Here is a 20,175-nt window from a genome sequence, read left to right on the forward strand (position 1 = left end):
ACCACCAGTGAATCCTGAATAAGAAGTCATAGTTGAAAAAGTCTGACAGAAAATATAAGCTTACTTAAATCTAGATAAGAAACAGGCTGTGTCTTCATGTCAAGGAAAATTGACATTATCCAAGATTTGGTTGCACTGAGCACTGTCTGAGCAGTGGGAGGTCTCTGCCCTAAAGATCTTGCACTTGGGGTATTATGCAGTGGCCCATAGTGTATGACTTCCCAAAAGTTATGTTCTAGCTTGAGTTAGATTAATCAGATTTATACCTGAGGTGATAGCTGAAAATTTTTGACCTGTGTTATTACCTCAGAGTGGGTTAGATTACCCTAATTTATGTACAGGCTGTGACCATAAGATAATTTTTTTTCATATGGTCAAATAGTCACCTTTTTTTTTTCCCTGTCCTCAGCTTCAATCTATTTCAAAATTTAAACAAGATGACCTTCAAATTTGTTGTGGGAAAAAAAAAATTAGTCTTTTTCACATTGTTATTTATAATTTCAGGGGAAGGAAAATCACATTTTCACCTGGGGAAAATATGCCATTTTTAGAAGGTCCATTTGTCAGATTGTAAAAGGTGTTAAAAGGGGAAGCAGTTATTAAGGTTCTGCAAGAGTAATAAGGAAAAATAATTTATATAATATTATTTGTCTAAGGTTGCTTTAAAAAAATATACAGATTTGCTAAAGCAAAACTATTTGTTATGTTCCCCATGTGAAAAGAGCAAGACAATCCTGGGTTAGCTATTTAAAAAGGCTATAAAAAGATGGTGTTTGATATATTGAAATTATATTTGAAAGAGGAAAAAATGTTTACAGACAAAGAAGAAAACTGAGTTTTAACAGGGTTTTATTGTAACGAGATTGATGGACATTTTTGGGCATGCATAAATAGATTTAGTTAGTGCTTCACTGAAAATAACATTGGAGATGAGAAAAATGCCATATTTCTGCTCATGTGCAAGACTCATGAAGGCTGGTTGGATTTTCTGTCTTCAAAAACCTGATAAAGTAAAGAAATTATTCCAAACACACTATAAGTAAATGCAAACCATATATTGTAAATGGATTATTATACTTTAAATTGACTGGGGAGATTGAGAAGGGAAAAAAAAACACAACAAAAAAACAGTGCATAGCATACAGGGTTTGATAGGATGGTGTGTTGGGTGATAGACTCATTCAGAAGGGATCTCTGATCACTGCAATGTGGGCTCTCCTATCTAGCTCACACACAAGTAAATATTTATATAATAAATATATATAAGGATATATATAAAATCTATATAAGGATAAATAATCTATATAAGGATAAATATCTATATAAGGATAAATATCTATATAAGGCTGTAAAATCTATATTAGGAGGTCCATAGCTGCAGCTTTTCCAAGACACTGAGATCAAAAAACCAGCCCAGATGACAAATTTCCAAGTAACCCTATGTGTAGGGCAGCATGAACTGATAATTGCCAGAGGCTCAGAGAGACTCAGAAAAATTAATAGAGGGATGATGTAGGACAAGCCAACCTTGGGTTTTGCAGCTGGGTTCTGTCCTAGTGAATGCCAGTGCCTTGATAGGATGGAATTCCATATTCCACTTAGCAGGGAGTGGCCATTATTGACTCAGAAGAGGGGCAGGGTGGTGCTGGTCTGCACTGAGGTGAGGGAAGAGCCACCTGAGGTTTCTAACACACCCAGCTGGCCAGCAGTAGAGACACGAAATAGAACTAAATTCTCTTGCCTCCAAGACAGAGACTTTGCAAAAAATTCCAGTGTTTCTATTCTTCTGAACCTGCCCTTTAATTTTGCCCTCTATTTTGTAGCCTCCTTCTGGATTTTCTGTATTTACTTATTGCTATTTTTCAAGATCTTTTATCAATTTTTTTAAAGCTATATATAAAATTAAAAAAAAAAATCCTTCACTAATGCTGGAAAGATAGTATGATTATCTAATCTATGATTATTAGTATTATTATGAAAGGACAAAGTACATTCTGAGATTTCCCAGCCTCACCCTGTGAAATAAATAGATGATCATGTTTAATGAATCTGTTGACAATACAAGAAAGGATCTAGTCTGCCTGGAGCTTTATAAATATACTTTAGCTGGAAGGCTTAGTTATGTAGGATATGACAAACTTAAGCTCTATGATCTTAGCTGAGAAGAAATCTCTGTGGAAGCTGGTTATCTGTCATGGGGCTAACACCAAAAGAGTTCAGAGATTAGGGAAAAGCTTTGTGAAAACAATATGCATATGGGAGGGAGGAGTTCACTCACAGGATTTTTTTTTTAATAATTGAGTATGAGGTGATAAGACTAAGCTAGAGAGACAATAGGATATTTTACAGAATCAGGACTCCTCTAAATATTGCATCATGTCTTTCATCCTCTTAATGAAGCTTGAGAGAGCTGTAGAGAGATAGATATTGACCTGGAGGAGTTAAGAATCCTGTGTATTTTCAGTGATGTTGTCCTTGGCCTTTTTTATGCTTTCCTGAAGGTTAATTATCCATGGGTCTTTTGTCCTATTTATATCTTGGAGGTTTGAGTAAGCTAAATGATAAACAGCTTATGTACTACTTTCTTATTTCAGCATTTTAGACTGTTTTTTTCTGTGTAAGTCACACAGAGAAAAGTATTCTGAAGGGGGATGTGTATACAGATGTGTGCTGATCTTTCAGAATGTCTGATAAGGAGAAATGTGAAGGAACAGCTTCCTGGCAGAGATAGAATTTAGCCCATTCTTAGCCCAAAGCAGGGTCATTTATACCAGAATTATTATTAACAGGCATTTGCATGTTTTTAAAAACTTATATGGCAGAGACTCTACAAATGCTTCTGGTGATATTTTCTGGTGCCTCTCTATCCTTACCACTAGGTAAGTTACAGATATTCTTCAATTTTCAAAAGACAGATGTGTGCTGGACTTTGACACTGGCAGTAGGTGGTAACTGTCTTCCACTGAACCATTCTCAAATCAAGAAAAGCCTTTAAAGATTACTCCAGGTGAAGGGTGACCAAAATACTGCTTCTTCCAGAAGGCTTGCTTGTAATTAGGGGATCAATGTGAAAGATAAAGATTTGCTTCAGTTTTTTTTCTACTAGTGACTTCACCAGAGAAAATAAAGACAGGTATCACTTTAAAAGCTGGATTTATTAGGTCATAAACTAGAATGTGTAAAACTGCCAGCAAATGGAAAAGACAGGAAAAAAAAAATTGGTTATAAAGCAACTTCTCCTGACTAGCATGACCAAGGAGGTCTTTGTTTAGCAGCTTTAGTTTAGCTCAAAACAGAGGCCTCTGTGATGCAGTCAATTCTAAATGGTGCCCTTGGAGGATTAGACTTTTTTTTTTTTCCCCTGATGCCTCTGAGACACAACCCTGAGCTTCTGGAAAGATCTAGACTCAGGTTCTAGAGAAAACTCTCTGTTTTTCGTGCTTCCCTGCCATGGTTTTATGTCTCTAACTTTTTTTCTCTATTTTCAGTTTTAGAGACCTCAGGAACAATATTAATTTTTGAAAAAAGACAAACGATTTTCTACTGAATGTCACCTCATTGAGTCTTTATCAAAGCTTAATTCTGCCACAGACCTTCTTGACCTCCAGCAGCTTGAAGGTAATCTGTTTCATGAGAATGAAGTTTATCTAAAATTGAGTTAGAAACTTACACAAATTTGTGGACTTAGCAATTGCCCTCCCTCTCTGGATGTTATTTTTTGTTATATATTCTGTGAGAGAAAATTGAATTTTTTCATCCTCAGACTTATACTTAAGACAAAACAATAAGTGTTAACTCTGCTGGAAATGCATTCAGTGATATCAGTATTAATCACAATCATTCTACTTCTCAGATCAAAGTGGAGCACATATGTCATAAGTCCTTTGTATTTTTAGCTGAGTCACATACATACACAGTAAAATCCACAAACCTGATTAACATCTCTTGTGTTGGATACTGAGCAGCAGACATTATCCCTGCACCATCTAAGGGTAAGATCCATCCAATCCAAGATCAACAATAAAGCTGGGAAAGAATGTGGCAATCAATTTATTCCACATAAACAAATAGAATCTGATTTATTCTATATAAGCAAGTAGAGTCACAGATTATCCTGTGTTGCAAGGGACCCATAAAGATTATTGAAGTCCAACTCCTGGCACAGGACAGTCCCAAGAGTCCCACCATGTGTCTGACACATGGAAGTCTTTTTCTTGTTGGTCATCTCAGCTATGAATGTTTGAGGTTTTTTAATAGTTTGGTGGTTTTGCCCTTGTGTTATTCAAATCATTAGTTTTGGCATTGCTTTAATTAGGAGTAGAATTCCTTCAATGGAGCATTGGACAAGCTACATCTCTGATCTTTTCCTGAGTGCCTAACAGGAGGTAACCTTTATTATCTTCAATTTTTCATCAGCTTAAATTTGATTCTTTTTTCTAACTGACCTTTATAGATAATGATGAGGGAAATCCTGATATCTTTCATTTTGAAAAGGTATTTAAAACAGAAATAGGAGAAATGTTTGCATTTCTCCCACTATTCTATTGCTATTGATTAATTCACTCAAATGCACTTTTCATTTCAAGAGACATTTAAAAAATGCATTTTAAGCAGCCTGCAGAATATTCATGTGACATCATTTTATGTGCAGTCTTATTGCAGAAGCCAAATTACAATTTAGCAATAAATTTGTGGCAGTGGGTATAATGAAAATACCCTAGTTATTTGGGATACAACTATATGACTGGAGGTATGTATATTATCTACTGAAAAGTAAATTTTTTTAGACTTCATGAGAAGTTATTATTGCCATGCTGGGGTTCAGAAATTAAATATATTTTGGGCAGGCTGGTTCTAGATTAGGACTGTCATGTGTGAGGAGTATACAAATCTAAAATAAGGCAAAAAAGACAGTGGATTGTACTCCTACACCAATCACTGGAAAATGAAATCAGACATTCCATAATTTAAAGATATCTGCATGAAAGACAGGAGAAATGTGAAGGGGATAATGCCTCAGTGATAATTGCAGGGTTTTTTTCAGTTTAATGTTCCTTAGGGCAGGATTTTGTTTACACTATGCTACTTAACTTTTTGTTTCTCGCCTCTTACCAACTAGGTCATTCTGCAAAGTTCTGTGCCAAGAATTTTGAGAAAATATATTTCCCTCTGAGGATTTATAATATAATTCTGTCTCATTATGCCTGGTGTTTTTCTCCTCATGCTACGATATCCTCAAAGAGGAAAGAAATAAAACAGCTTGTCTTCTTGTCAGTAAGGCCCAAACAGACTGGAAAAATTAATTGCAGCAATTACACAATAGTATGATGCCAGCTCATGTGCACTTCTGAAATTATCCTAGAACAAAAGGGAACCACTTAAAGGGTGTGTGAGGTTCCCTGTGAGATGAAAGTTAAAAGAAAAATTATTGCAAATGCTAAGATATTTCAGCAATAATCAGCTGTGATCTTTTATCTGAAAAACAGAGATTCTTTATATCTCATTCCTGTCTGGTAAGGGCAGGTGTTTGCTGACCTAATGTACTTACCTATTTTTACTAGAGTGGGAAAATACCCTGGAATTTACATTTAATTATGGTTATGAATTCCTATAACAGATGTTTGAATTTTAACTAAAAATGGACACAGCCATAGTGTACTTCCTGGACATTAGACCAACTATACAGCAAATCTGAACTCAATACCTCTGGATACTCTGCTCTTCTCACACAGCTGATGAATGGAGTTTTGGGGGAAGCTGTTCCTACTCTGGCCTGCAGGCCAACAGGACACACACTCCAGTGCCCTGCTCAGAGACCTCAGCACAGCTTACTTGTACTGTGTGCCCAGGAACAGGAGGGCACAACAGGTCCCTAGGAAAACTCTGACATAGCTGGAGAGGCTGTGGTAACTTGTGGCTGGGGAGGGCTAAATGGAAAGGAGACCACACAGCAGATCTGTGTGAGAGAGGAAAATCTATAATGACGCATAAAAAGAAGAAAATCTGTGAGTCAGTGGGATATATGCATATTCAAGGCTGGCAGTGAGCTCTGATGTGCTGGACAGATAAAGACATAAAGAATATTGTCAGCGTGCATGAGGCAGAGCAAACCCAGAGGGCAATGGACATGAAGGTAGAATGTGCCTTGTTCTGTACATATAAATGAAGAGAAAGAACTGAATGACTCATCCAAGCCAAGATTTCAAGGATGAATTGTCATCACACATCTGAGGGGCTCACAAAGCTGAAAAGCACATCACAGGAACAGACAGCATCACTATCACTAAATAAATCAATGAGAGATCCTGGGTTGAAGCAGATCCCTCTCTTTATACAATGGGATTTTCACTGATGTGGCACTGACAGGTACATGCCCCTAGCCTGCCTTTTCTCAGGTGGTGTTTACCAGCTGATTCCAAAATATGGGCCATCCTTCTGTTTGCCTTTGCAGATAAGTTATACCCTTATGTCTATCACAGTAAAAGAATAAAATTCTAAAGCAAGACAAAGTGGAAAAGGTAATTCAGCAATCTCTCAATCTGCACAAATGAAGTGAGGCTTGCAAAACAGTTGCCTCTAAAGTTGAGTATCTTCAAAAGTACCTCAGCCTTCCTTTATCTACTACCACTGGTAGTGTGTAATATCTTCCCATAAAAACTTTCTGGCTTTCCTCCTTCTTCAATCCATTTCAATCTGAACTATCCCCAAAACTCAGCTCTCCTGTGTAAAAAGAAAACTAATAAATAACTGTTTTAATTTGTTCTGTTCCCTGCTAAATGACAGTGAAATACTCCTGCTTTTATTTCTCTAGGTTCTGAGTTTTAAACATTGCCCTACCATTGATCTTTATTTAAGATACTTGGGTTCAAAAGTTCAGTTCCTTTTGCTGTTCCCTTATGGTAGCATCTGATTTCACTGTCAATCAGAATGTTTGACTTGTTAAAAAACTGATTTAATTTTTGTTTCTTATGTTCAAAATCCCAATGTATTCATCAGAGACAATAGGAAGACCCACAGGTTTAGATAGAAGTTTTCTACTGTCTATAAAGCAAAACAATTACAGTCCTCTAAAGGATTCTGTTGAGTGGATAACTTTGAGAGCACTTCTGTCACTTAAACCTGGCTGTAGTCCCTGAACTATGGCTCTGTGATCTCTATCAATCAGCTCAAGAATCACCTTCAGTATCCCAGCCAATCTCTTATCTCCTAACTGACTCTGAGCAGAGCAAACAGATGCTGTTTTATGCAGTGTTTCAGGGTGAATTGGCAAAAATTGACATTGTAGAGGTGACCTGGAGGTTCTTTAATATTTGCTAAATATTTTGCTGATGTCATTTCAAGACCCTTTTGGAGGAATGCCAGTGAAGATGCTTAAGTCAAATTTTTGACTCAAATTGAGAAAATCTGTCTTAGGTTTACAAAACAAAAACAAAGTCAAATGAAATTCCCAAAAACCAGTTATGAAACCAAGAGGTGGTTTATATTTATTACATAGATCCAAATACTTCAATCTCTGCTCTTGAGATGACCAGGGACTTAATTTGTTGTGGAGTTAAACAATTCCACACATTTTGTTCTTGTTTCTTCCCCTTTGGACAGGACATTTGATCTGTCTTTTGCTGTATGTTCCTTGTCAGCTCTTAATCATCCTAGTACAATCATTGAATCATTTTTTAAGCATTGCTAAATAATTTAAGGAATATTACAAAATGACTACTATTACAGTTTCATAGAAGAGAGAATTGGACTTTCAACAGATTGCAGACTGACATGACAGATTGCCCATGTGACTGCTTTGGATGGGCAGCTCCTGGCAAAAACCTTCTGGGTGAAATGTGGGCTGGACTAGCTTATATGTAAGGATTATTATTTTCTCAGTTTCTTCACTGCTGTGAATAAAATCTCTTCTTTCATTAGATACCAAAGATGAAGGGCAGGCATGTTACTAACCAATACAGAAAAGGTAAAAGGATTTATACTGAGCCACTAAAATGGTGGTTGGGAAATCTTCTTTGTGTAAGAAGGAACACTTCCCTCTACTGCTAACGTATCTCTTGTGCAGTTCCATACTAACTGATGCATTTATATAGACCAAAAAGAGCTTATCCAAGATGGGAATGCAGGAAAATCATTGTCTGAAATATTAACTTAAATGGACCCATGCACATCTGGGAATGAAATAAAGGAAGGATTAATTACTAAAGAAATATATTTAGCTTCATTATCTTCCAAAAACTTCTGAGGCTTAATTAATGTTTTTCTGCATTTTGAGATTACCAGATGGGCAGCATTATACAAATGTAAATAGTTTAATTTTATTGTAAAAAACCTTCAATTTTTGGATGAACATGAGCTCAGAGTATTGTGAAATAAGGTATAGTCAGGTGTTTGGACAAATAAGTGAGGTAGGTGCTGGCCAGCCTCTTTGGAAGTAAAAATGACTTTGTAAGAGTTCTGGTCCTAGTTAAAGAGGATGCCTCTGCAGACATAATCTGTGAGTTCAATATAACTTCCCTAAAAGTACTTCAATGACAAAATCAAGGGTTTGCTTGAAATAACATATTTGTTTAAAAGAAACATATTTTGACTTTGGATTTTTCAAAAATTCTTAAATTTTTTTTGTGCGCTTGTAAACCTCCTTCAGCCTCAGCTGTACTATAAACTACACAAACACAAAAATACATAATACATGCATATTTGTTTGTGTAAATATTCACAAGTGTCAAGACAGGAGTTGAATCCTGATTACCGGTGCAGGTCTGGATGTATTGGTCAAAGGAATATGCTAAAATGATCTTATTATCATAGAATACTTTGGATTGGAAGGGATTTTTAAAGATCATCTAGTCCAACTCTGTCCCCAGCAATAAGCAGGAACATTTTCAACTAGATCAAGTTAGTCGGAGCCCTGTACAACTTGATCTTGAAAATTATCAGATGTGATAATTGCCACTTTGCTGGGCAACTCATTTCAGTGTTTCACCACCCTCATTGCAAAAAAATTTCTTCCTTATATCTAGTTTAACTTCTCTTTGTTTAAGACCTGCTTTGCCCTATTGCAACAGGATCTGTAAAAAGTTTCTCTCCATCTTTCCTACAAGCCCCCTTTAAGTGCTGAAAGGCTGCAATAGGATCTCCCCAGAACTTTCTCTTCTGCAGGCTGAGAACTCCCAGCTCTCAGCCTGTGTTCATAAAGAGATGCTCCAGCCCACTGACCGTGTACATGGCCCTGCACTGAACCCACTCCAAGAGATCTACATCTGCTGAGGACCCCAGAACTGGAGGGGGTGATCCTAAAGGGGTGTCACAATAGCAGAGAAGAGGGTCAGGATCACCTCCCTTGACATGCTGGCCACTTCTTTACATAGAGGATAGCCCAGGACAGGGTTGGCTTTCTGGGCTGTAAGCATCTGTTACTGGCTCAGGGTCAATTTCTCATCTAAAGGTAAAGCCAAGTCCTTCTCCTGCAATCTCCTTCAATCCCTTCATCCCAACCCAGCTGCAGGACCTTGCACGTGGATACTTTATGATATTTTACAAATGAGAAATGAATAATGATATGACTGTACCATTTGCTTTTTAGGAGAAGAAATAGTATGATAGATATCCGTGAAATGAACACATCCTAGTGGACAGGAAGCAATACTCTATTCTCCAGGGTAGAGTATCAATTTCTTCCTCATTGTTCCAAGAGGTGACATAAAAGATAGGAGATAAAAGCAGGACTAATGAATGGGCAGTGAGGGATGGAATAGGTTATTAAGGTTACTTTTGAGACTATTCAAACATTGATATCAGAAAACCCTTCATCTTCTGGCTGAATCAGAAACCTTATGCTGGAGGGATACTGGGAATGTTCAAGGAATGCATAATACCATGTTAATGATACCTATTAGAAAATTTAGACTTTGACATATTAAATAGTCACCTTAATTAAGGTAATGAGTTGTTATGGTTGTTCAACTAATGGCCTTTGTCACTCACAAAGATAGGGCATGACTGTTAGAGAAATACAGTGAGAATTAAAGGCATCGATAGAGGCCAATTCAGAAAATGCAAATATACCCAAGCCCTCTCTTTCTTCCATGAAACATCATTCAGATAGAAAGATGATCATCCCTTTAGTCTGCTCCAAAATGCAGAAAACCCCCACAAACAGCTCAACAGTCCCAAGAAAACATTCCCCAAACCATAGGTTATTATTTCTCTGTAGGTTAATCTGACTCCAGGTTATGGAGTGAAGCAATAGAATGAAACATTTATTCCAAATACCTCACCTTAAGAATTTCCTTCCCAGTCTCATAAAATTAACTTTCCTTTTTGCATTGGTTTGATTTGGAGTTATTTACCTAGAATTTGATAGGGATTATGAGAGCGTTTTAACTTGATCTTCCAGGCTTGGGGGTTTTTTACTTATTTTCAGGGAGTTAAAAGTTTTGAGGGAAGAAAGATATTGAGACATCTGAAAATATTGTAATTGTAGTGTTCTCACAAGGAAAAAAAAACCCCAGCAGCTTTATTGTATCACATCACGTGATGGGCACTTGCTTAACTGAGAGACCCTTCTTTAGGCTGTACATCCCAGATGGATACACAAATGATTCTCCTGTTTTCTATTATGCTGCTTCCCATTATACTAAAAGTAAGGGAAATGCAACTCCTCATTTACCTGCTCTGTGGCAGTTATGATTCCCATTCATGGCATCAATGTTAGCTGGAAAAATGTCCCACAGTCTGCTCCCATTGTGCATAAAACAAAGCTCCAGCTTGGTTCAGCCTCTTGCATCTCCAGGCATGTCCAGCTGTATAGAAAGAGGAAAATGAGTTACAGCACACAGGTAGACTTAGACAAAATAAACATACAGCATAGATATGGGGAGAGTTATTAGATATTGCTACCTGGTTTATTAAGAAATAGGGAAAAATTCTTTTGCTAAAGTCAATGGAAATGACAAGTCAATGGAAGAATGTGAGAGATGGTGCAGACAGAAAGATAATATTCATGACCACTGAACTATATACAGCTCCCTTTGGCCTCAAAGAACCAGGACCTGACCCTGGGACCTTTTATTAACTCTGGTAAGAAGGAAATAACTCTGTTTCAGCCTGCAATATATATTAACATCCTTGTTGGTTATACATACATGAGACTTGAATGATTAAGATTTGTTTATTGCTCATATGGGAAGATGTGCTAATTTTTTTACTCACTTCTTGTTTTTCAGCTTTTATAAATACTTTGTTGCAAATCCCCAGGCTCCTGGAAGCTTAAGATAATTAAGTTAATTTACACCAGATTTGTTTTGGGAGTGTTTCTGATTCAGCATTTGCTAGCAGCAGAAGTTTTCCAAGGGCACTGCTGAACGAGTATAGGTCATTAATAGACTGAGGCACTGTATGATCTGTGGGAAGGCACCATCCATGTAACAGTTGCCAAGTCTGTCCTGTATTGTATAAACATGTTAGTTTCTTTTCCAAGAACAGTTGGAGAAAGATGAATTCAAATGTTTTTGTATCTGTGTCAGATTCTTTCCCTGAGGCAATTAAAATGTGGAAGCAAAACATGCGCTGCTCATACTTTTCTCAGGAGAGAGAAAAGAGCATGAACACATGACAAATGTGAAAGTAAATAACACACTGGTGGGTGAAAGCTTTGAACTGTGGTGGATAGCCCTATATGGGATCCTAGCCATGAAAGAATAGCTGTACACTTAATAGCTAGTCCCACTATTAGCTATTTCTTCTTCCTTTCATGTGTAAGTAATTTGTAACACCAGGCATGCTATAAATCTCCCTTCTGTGTTTGGTTGCACTGATAACAGAGTACTGCAGTCTCTAACCATGAGTTTAGTTTTCATATATAATTATGGAACAAAGAACTCAGACAACGAGCTAAGAGTTTGGCATTTTGTTTGGTGATTATCTATAATACTTACAAATGAGCTATGATGAGGAAAGAAGGAACAAAAGACAATTCTGTGCTCAGACACTGAAATCAAGGCCCAGATAAATTTTTAACATTCTGGTATTAAAACAGCTCAAAAGGGTGTCAATGCACCATGCTACACTCAAAGTTAAACTCTATATTTTAGGTTCCTACAGCACAGCATATTTTTTTTCATTCAAAAAAATGGAACAAGCATAGTGTTTTCCCAGGAAAGCTTAAAATACTCACCCTTCATCTTCACCCTGTCTTGTCCAGTACTAGGAGACAAATACAAGGAAATGTCCCTCATCCTGGAAGCCAGGAAGAGCATCCACTGTGCTAAATCACTCCCATAGTTCAAACATTTCTTTTCAAAGTCCTGTTTTGGTTTAAGTCCTAGATGACAACTTTTTCTCCTATATCAAGGGATTGTAGAATAATTAAACAGAATACTGTGTGATGTCCTTCAGTGACTATAGAGACATTTCTCTTTGTTTGGAACTGGGAAACCATGTCAAAACTGCAAGATCTAGTTGATACTCTAACCCAGAGTTTTTGAAAGCTCTGAGCACACTTAAATTTAATCCCAGAATTTTCTGCAGCATTTGCATATGTATGAGCATGTTATTTTTTGTGCCTCGGTTTGATGTCTGTGAAACCAAAAGTGGACTCCTTGCTTACAAATCTTTTCTAAATATGTACTTGGAGATGCTCAAATGTTGGCTTAACTATTCCAGGCATGAAGACTTTGCTAAATGCATTTTTGTATGGTATACAATGAGAACTATGTAAACATACTTTTAAGCAATCAGTATTATTGTGGATTCCAATGTATGAAAAGATGGAGAAATTTGCAGAGGAGACTGGAGCAAAAAATTACATTTGTCACTGAAATTTAATTTGTTGAAATATGTTCATTATAGACTGCTAAATTACATCCACAATTAGAAACATGCATTCTGAACATGCTATATCCCTTAAAGGTCCTGTCTGTGGACACTAAAAACTGGGATGAACCCTAAGGACACCACAGTTATTCCAGTCATCAGCAAAAAGGGTATTGCGGCCCAGCACCAAGGAGGAAGGACACTGCTCCACTTCCCCACACAGATGAGGTCTCCTGGTCAAACTCCCAGCAGGAAAGAGAAAAGAAATGTTGACAAGACCCTTTCTGAGAGATATTCAACAAGCCAATTAGCCTATTTCACCTCTTCTCAAATAGACTTTTTTCCTCCCTGGATTTCCATGATTTATTATTATGGGCTCAGATGGGAATCCTAACACTTCCAACATCTAGCTGTCAGAGTAGTCCACTTGAGTTAAAAATACTGCAGTCTGAGAAATTCAGAGGACAGAAGTGGTAAACTTCTCCATTGAGGGTTTCTGGCTCTCTTTCAATGCATCACAAAAAATTTGTTTTAAAATTATCAGAGTGGACTGATTAAAAAATATATATGTATATTTTTTAATATCAGACTTTCTTTTAATAGGAAAAAAGAAATCTGTTTCAAGTTGAGAGGAAAACGAATTTCAAAGCTTCTGAATCTTTTGTAGAAGAGAAATTGCAATACTCTGTTCAGCTTTAATAAAATATCACCTTTTACATGACTTAAATTCACAGTAAAACTAATGAAAAAAACCCTGAGTTTCTCAAAGTTAATTTTGGCTATACTTCAGTCTTATTTCATAATTTTCTAATGTGTGTCAGTGACAGACAATGCACAGTAGTTTAATTATTATCTTCTGCTGTGTGAGCATGCTGTGAAAAAAAGATTGTGGGGAACAGAAGAAGGAAGAGATAAAATATCCTGACACAAATTAGTATTTAACATACATTTTGAAATCAATCTGCTGCTGCTGCCCCTGTTTCTTCAAATTTTTAGATACAGCATGCCAGAGAACCCATCAATTTTATTTCCTTACCAGAATGTGGTGAGGAAACAACTGTTTTGTTTTGTTTGGGTTTTTTCCCATTTAACAGCGCATTTCCCAAAAAAGAACAGACATCTGAGGATGACTGCAAACATTCACTCCATCAGTTTGGGCTCTGTAAGAATCTGACTCTAAATGATTTAGGGAGAACCACTATTTGTCCACTTGTGATGAATATATTTTTCAAGTTAGGGTACCAGGGCTTTCTGTCTAGCAGATGACAGCCACAATTTCATCAACCTGACAAAGTAAATAAGAATGTGTTCAATATTTAACACACAGCATGTAAATAGCCTGTCTGTGTTCATGTATCTCTTGGATTCTCAAGAAAATTACTGAGTGGATATGCTCAGTAATTTTGATATGTAAGAAAATATTAAAACATGAATACCTTTTAATAAACAAAAAAACTATAGAGTTTAGTTTTAATTAAAAAACTGATGGAAGCAGTTTTGGAATAATGGTTGCTCATTTCTGCCTCTGTAAATTTGTGAACAGCATTATTCACAAAAGGGTGGCAGAAATCACTGTACTTGGAAATGGCCAACCATAATTTCCTGTGAGGGCTTTGGAGAAGCTGATATAAGGAAAATATCTCTAATCTCCCTTGTGTGCTTTGTACAGAAGGGTAGTAAGATGAAGATATACAAAATAATCAATAGCATAGGTCATACAGTGTTGGGAATTGTGTGATGTTTTCTTATAATAATAAAAAAGAGCATGCATTGAAATAGAAATATGAGAACTGCGAGCTAATGAAACATAAATTCTACTTCACTCCACATTAATTTTTTCTTTGGCAACCCTTGGTTTGACAGATTTATACAAACCAAGACCTTAGAAGGGTTCAGTTGAAGCTGGACATTCAAAAAGCAAAACAAAACAAGAGAAAAAACAATCAACCACATGGGATACAATACATTTTTTTTCAGATGTAATCTAAGTTGTAAGAAGAACATTAAATTATGAATCTATTTTTCTTCTGAGCTATTGGTTGCTTTTACTCTCATTCAGATCTCAGATGAAGTGAGAAGGTGTACACATAACTTGTAGTGCAGTGAAGCAGAGTTTTCATGTCAAAATTCTGTGAATATAAAAGCAGGATCACCTTTCTGCAAAACTCTTCTGTTGACAATAGCATGCCAGCAAGGAATCAGTTGTTCTGACACAGCTCAAACAAATTTAGCAAAAATACCACCAGTTCTTCTGCCAGTGCAAACAGATCAGGCCAAGCTTGCTGGAAAGTAGATCAACTGAGAAATCCAAGCTTGCCTTTGGAAAAAAGACCTTTACAGGTTAGCATCTTTGATTCAGATTTCTCTTTCTCTTAGTCAGAAGAATGCCCTTAATATAAAAAAATAGTAAAAAGATAGAACATAAATTATATTTAATTATGGGATGCAGGTTAGTATTTTTTGGCTTGTTTTATTTTTTCAGGATTTTTGATTGTGCTCATCCTACCCTGGCTAATTTACCAAAGGAGTAAGTGTTTTCAGCTGCTATTGAAAGATAAAATAATGAAGAGCACCTAACTTCCCACTGAATCAATATTTCAGCTCTGCTTGAGGCCATTTTCAGTAATCATTGGGTTGAATTGTTCTCATTTTAATATTATTAACAAATGGTTTCATCGTACTGTTTAGGAGAGGTAATGTAAAGTTACCAACACCTTTCTTTGGAATATGTGTTTTTCCCTTATTAATATTTTAAGACAAAATCTTACCCCTGGTAAGACATTGAAGAGTTGCCTTTGAATACAAATGCAGAAGAATTATGAAACAGGGACACAGAATACAAGCAGTTTAGCCTGTTTACAAATTATATGTTAGACATTGGGGAATTGTTTTCCGTTTTCTTTTACTATCCCACCAAAAAGCAGGAAATATGTCTAGCAGCAGCAGAGCTCTTCCAAATAGGAATTTGAAGTTGAGTTCAATTCATTTTTCGAAATTTACACATTAGTATTTTTCAGCCAAGAGAGAAAGTATAGATTTTCCCCTCTCTTGAATGCCATGATTGTCAAAAAGGGGATTTTGGGGGAGGTGGCCTTTTGCCTTTACAAAATAAAGTCAACATGAAGTAAAGGATTGCTACAAACAAGCATGGTTCAAATGAAATCCACTGCATTGAGTCTCACAAGAAATCAGGTCTCTACCCCTGCCTGGAGGAATGATTCAGGAACAGAAACTAGCCCTGGGACTGTGAAGCAGTGTGGGCTGTTCAGACATGAAGCTACTATGATGGGAAGATTTTTTTCAGACTATCCCTCTCCGAAGTAATTTTTTCCCCAGCTCATCACTATTTGATACCTTAAAAGGTTCCCTCTGCCATATTCCCCTCAGACTGCTGCTGCACTCTCTTATTTTGTGGAGGGTATCAAATGAAACAGGCTGTCTTTTTAAATGATCTTAAAAAAAAGATCATTTTTTTAAGCAGTGCATTTTGAAAATGTAGTGATGTCCCTAGGACTTAGGTAATATGCAGGAAAAATAATTGCACTTCCTTAATTACTGCATGAGCTTCCCAACTTTGGGCTTGCACTGGTATTCAGTAGCTGAAGTTCTGCTCATTTGCTTTTTAATGTTCCCCATGCCATAGGTCAGTTCATTCCCTACTTTCCAAGTGTCTTTGTTTGTTAAGCTATTACTTTTCTTATTTTACATTTCCTTCAGCAAATATTTTGGGGCTGAGTGTTTCAACACTATTCTCATGGAAAAATACTTCCCTATGCAATGTTTACTTCCAGTCAGGCCTTTTGTTGTTGCCTTTGAGCTGTTGCTCTAACTCCTAGAGTCCCACAAGAACAAGAAATGCAGATGGATGCAAGGAATGAAAAAAAGCACACTTCTCTCCCACCTGTATAATGACACTTCTGCAAACACTAAATAAAACATTCCTGACAAAGATGTGTCTCGCTTTTGGTTTATTAGGCACTACATTCTTCTCCATTGAAATCCCTGTACTTACAGCATAAATTGAAACCTAAACTGAAATTTTTGGGTTTTAAAGTAAGACAAAGCAAAGAAGATCAAACATCTTTTCTAGTTCTAAGAGGTAGAATCTCTATCAGAGTACATTATTTTGAAATGGCTCTATCCTTTGATCAAAAAGATGTTAGCTAAAGCAAATCTTTTTTTTGGGGATATTTTAGGACGTGCCCAGTGAGACTTTACCACCTTATATAATTTACTTCAGGACAATGTTCCAGCTCCCATTTTCATGGACAACTGTCCTATCTCCTTCTCATTTCATTTGTTATGACAAAGAACTCTTTAAGTCATGCACAACCTGCATGGCCAACCTGGACAGTAGACAAGAGTGCTTGAGAAAATCCAGTGGTTCTGGCAAAAAGAAGAATGCCTTGTGCCCTCTTATTCTCACACTCCTTTCCCAGATGGCTCTGGAACCCATGCTGGAGAAGGGCACAAAGACACTCAGGGTGTCAGTGGTGGTGTTTTTTTGTTTTTTTGGGGGTTTTGTTGTTGTTGGTTGATTGTTTTTAGTAGGTTGTGGTGTTTTTCTTTTTTTTTCCAAAAAGTAGCTTCTTTTCTCACACCTTCCTGTAACAAGCTTGAGATATGCCTTGCAATAATTAGACTTGTACAATTACAGCACAGGCATAGAAGCTCACAATTTGAGAGCAAAATTGCCAAATTATTGTGTTGTACTTACATGTATTCATCATAATGTAAATTGCACAACATAATACTAAGGGCCAAAACCAAACCTATTCCAAAATATATATTTTAGAAAATATCAGTTTGACTATTTCCAGACTTACATTTTCTAAAGATGAAAGACAAATGAAATAATTTAAATAATATACTAGAAATGTCTTACCACTCATTTCAAGTGAAAATATTTCACAGAAACACTTTCATTTCTGTTTTCATCTAAATTTTCCATTTTCTTTTCTATGGCAAACCTCAGGAAAAGAAAAGGAGAAATATTTTTCATTTATCGCATCATTGCCTTTTTCACAATGCCTAGAATTAATTCTCAAAATCCTTGTGCTAGATTCATACAAGTTTCTCCCATTCTGCCATTTGCAGCAAACACCTTTCCCAGTAAGAGGAAGAAGTCTTATGTAAGTTCATCATGCACAACTTTGTAAAGTTATAAAAGAAAATGTGTTCTTTACTTTATGGCATAACAGAATCACTGAACTCAATATCTTCCCATGAGTCCTCTCTCCATTATTTGGCTTGATGAAGATTTCAGTTTTCTGTGACATGTGAAACATTAACAGCCTCCATTCAGCCTTTCACATTCTTTTCAAGTTTCAGAAGTTGTTAGCAAGTATCTAAGATCATTTGCTAAAAGGAAGAATGTTTTTATTTCTTATTCTTGGTTTGTTTGTTTAAATAATCTAATTATTGAATTATTAATTCACATAATCAAACATGACTGAAACACCAGTGATTTCTTATCACTTTTTAAAGATATGACCTTGTAATGTTTGGAACTTAAGAACTGATTGACATCAGCTATGATGGGTTTGTTAAACCCTGTAATACAATATAATGATAACACAGTAATGGGCTAGTAACTGAGTCTTGATTCAGCAAAGCACTTACACATGGCCTTAAATTCTCATTTATTTTATATAGCCTGAAGGCTTGCTTTTCATATCACGATGGTGTAAAATAGGTTTAGCCAAATGAGAATACAAACAGGTTAAATTAGAATTGATTTTTAGCACAAATTGAGGTCTTGAAAACATATTATTTCTGTGTAAAAGCATTCACATTTATTTCAGATAGAAAAATAATTTTGAAAATACGTGTCATCAGATTCTCATACATGTTAACAGTTGTAAGGAAGATGAAACAAAATCAAGAACAACTATGCTGTGATCAACAAAAGAAAAGGTATTAGAATGGATATAGCTAATTTTTAACAGAATTAGATGTTTCTTATAAGTGCAAACCCTATCTTCTCTTTCTGGAAAGAAGGTTAGCATTGGTCATGAGTCAAGTATATTGCCTATTTTATGGATTAAAGTTCTTCTACCACATCAGTTAAATCATAAATGTGTAAGAAAGGAGAATTCTTTTATAGATGAAAGATGAGATTCTAAATGGTTCTTGTCTTTGTCATAATAGATAGTGCAGTTAAAATCTCCCCCAAAAATCAGCACATTATGAGGAAGACAATTCAATAAAAGGCGACTTAAACAGTAATTCAAAAGAGCTCCTTTCTTTCTCTCAGTAGTGGAACAAATATTAATGAAGCAAGTACAGATTTGATCAAAGTTGTCCTGAAGTTTTAATAACACTTTAATTGCCCTAAACCAAAATAGGAATACCATAATGTGTATCTGAATCAGACTAAGATTTTTTTTTATAAACACTGTTCAGTTTTTGGCAGCTGCACATATTTGTGCTGTGATATAAAGACTTTATCACAAAATGATGCATTTTATAATTATCCTGTGAAGGATTACTTTGTCTTACCTTTGGTAGCAGTTTAGACAGTATTTACCAGGTTGAACAGCTGCTTCCAGAAATTGCCTTCAGGTGTGAGGAAAAGCCTAAGAAGCCTTGGTGAGGTCAGTGGGCAGAGCAGGGTGTCCAAGGCAGAAACGGGATGGAGATTTCCATGAGCTCCTCAAGGGGCAGCTGGCACAGTGCTGGCTCTCAGGGCATGTGGGATGATGGAAATCACATCAGCCAGGAAATCACAACTTCTTGGAAGGAAATAAAGATCTATTCCTTGTTTAGCCTCATGATATGGAGAGGATGTGCTGTCTGTGGCTGCATAGAAGGATTAAATTCCACATGAAGGAATTAAACTCCTGCAAGGAATAATTAATAGAATTATTTTTCGACAATGCTTGTACAGACTGGTTTCAATGGATTTAAGCTGGAAGTTGGAAAAAAATTCCTTTCAATAGAAATAGTGAGCAAAATAAGGTAACTGCTTTTAAAAATACATCCTTACATCTCAAAATTCAAGGGTGTGTACTTCAGCAGAGCAGGTGAACTGAACAGACTAGTGAAAGATGTCCTCTGTCCTCTGTCCATGCCAGTTCTGGCTGTGCATCAGTTCCTGATGAAACCACCACGAATTGAGACAGGTTACAGGACTGCACTGTCTGGTGGGTGGTTAGGGAAAGCTTTCCTTTTAGATATTGGCCCTATAACTGGGCAAAATAAAAAGTCAGTCCAGGATGTGGGTGGCATAATGGCTCACATGACAGACATGTGCATGTATCAGATGAGCCATAGCAATTACTGGTGCACCCTGCACCACATTTGTGCTATATGTACATATATATGCATTATCTACAGCACATGCCAGATAATGCACTGTGA

At 36.4% G+C, this 20,175-nt stretch overlaps 1 long non-coding RNA gene across 2 annotated transcripts; it reads right to left on the minus strand.

The window, feature by feature from the left end:
* Window positions 1-832: 832 nt before the first annotated feature.
* On the minus strand, window positions 833-19,971 carry LOC143695699 (uncharacterized). Of its 2 annotated transcripts, XR_013185199.1 has the most exons (6): window positions 19,802-19,971; window positions 19,315-19,655; window positions 17,699-17,783; window positions 10,670-10,802; window positions 3,932-4,026; window positions 833-1,002 (listed from the first exon to the last, which is right to left on the minus strand). It is a non-coding gene; the product is annotated as an uncharacterized LOC143695699 (long non-coding RNA). The 2 variants fall into 2 exon arrangements; XR_013185200.1 differs by lacking the exon at window positions 3,932-4,026.
* Window positions 19,972-20,175: the final 204 nt, after the last annotated feature.

The sequence above is a fragment of the Agelaius phoeniceus genome, chromosome 1, assembly GCF_051311805.1.
Source record: "Agelaius phoeniceus isolate bAgePho1 chromosome 1, bAgePho1.hap1, whole genome shotgun sequence".
NCBI classification, from domain to species: Eukaryota; Metazoa; Chordata; class Aves; order Passeriformes; family Icteridae; genus Agelaius; species Agelaius phoeniceus.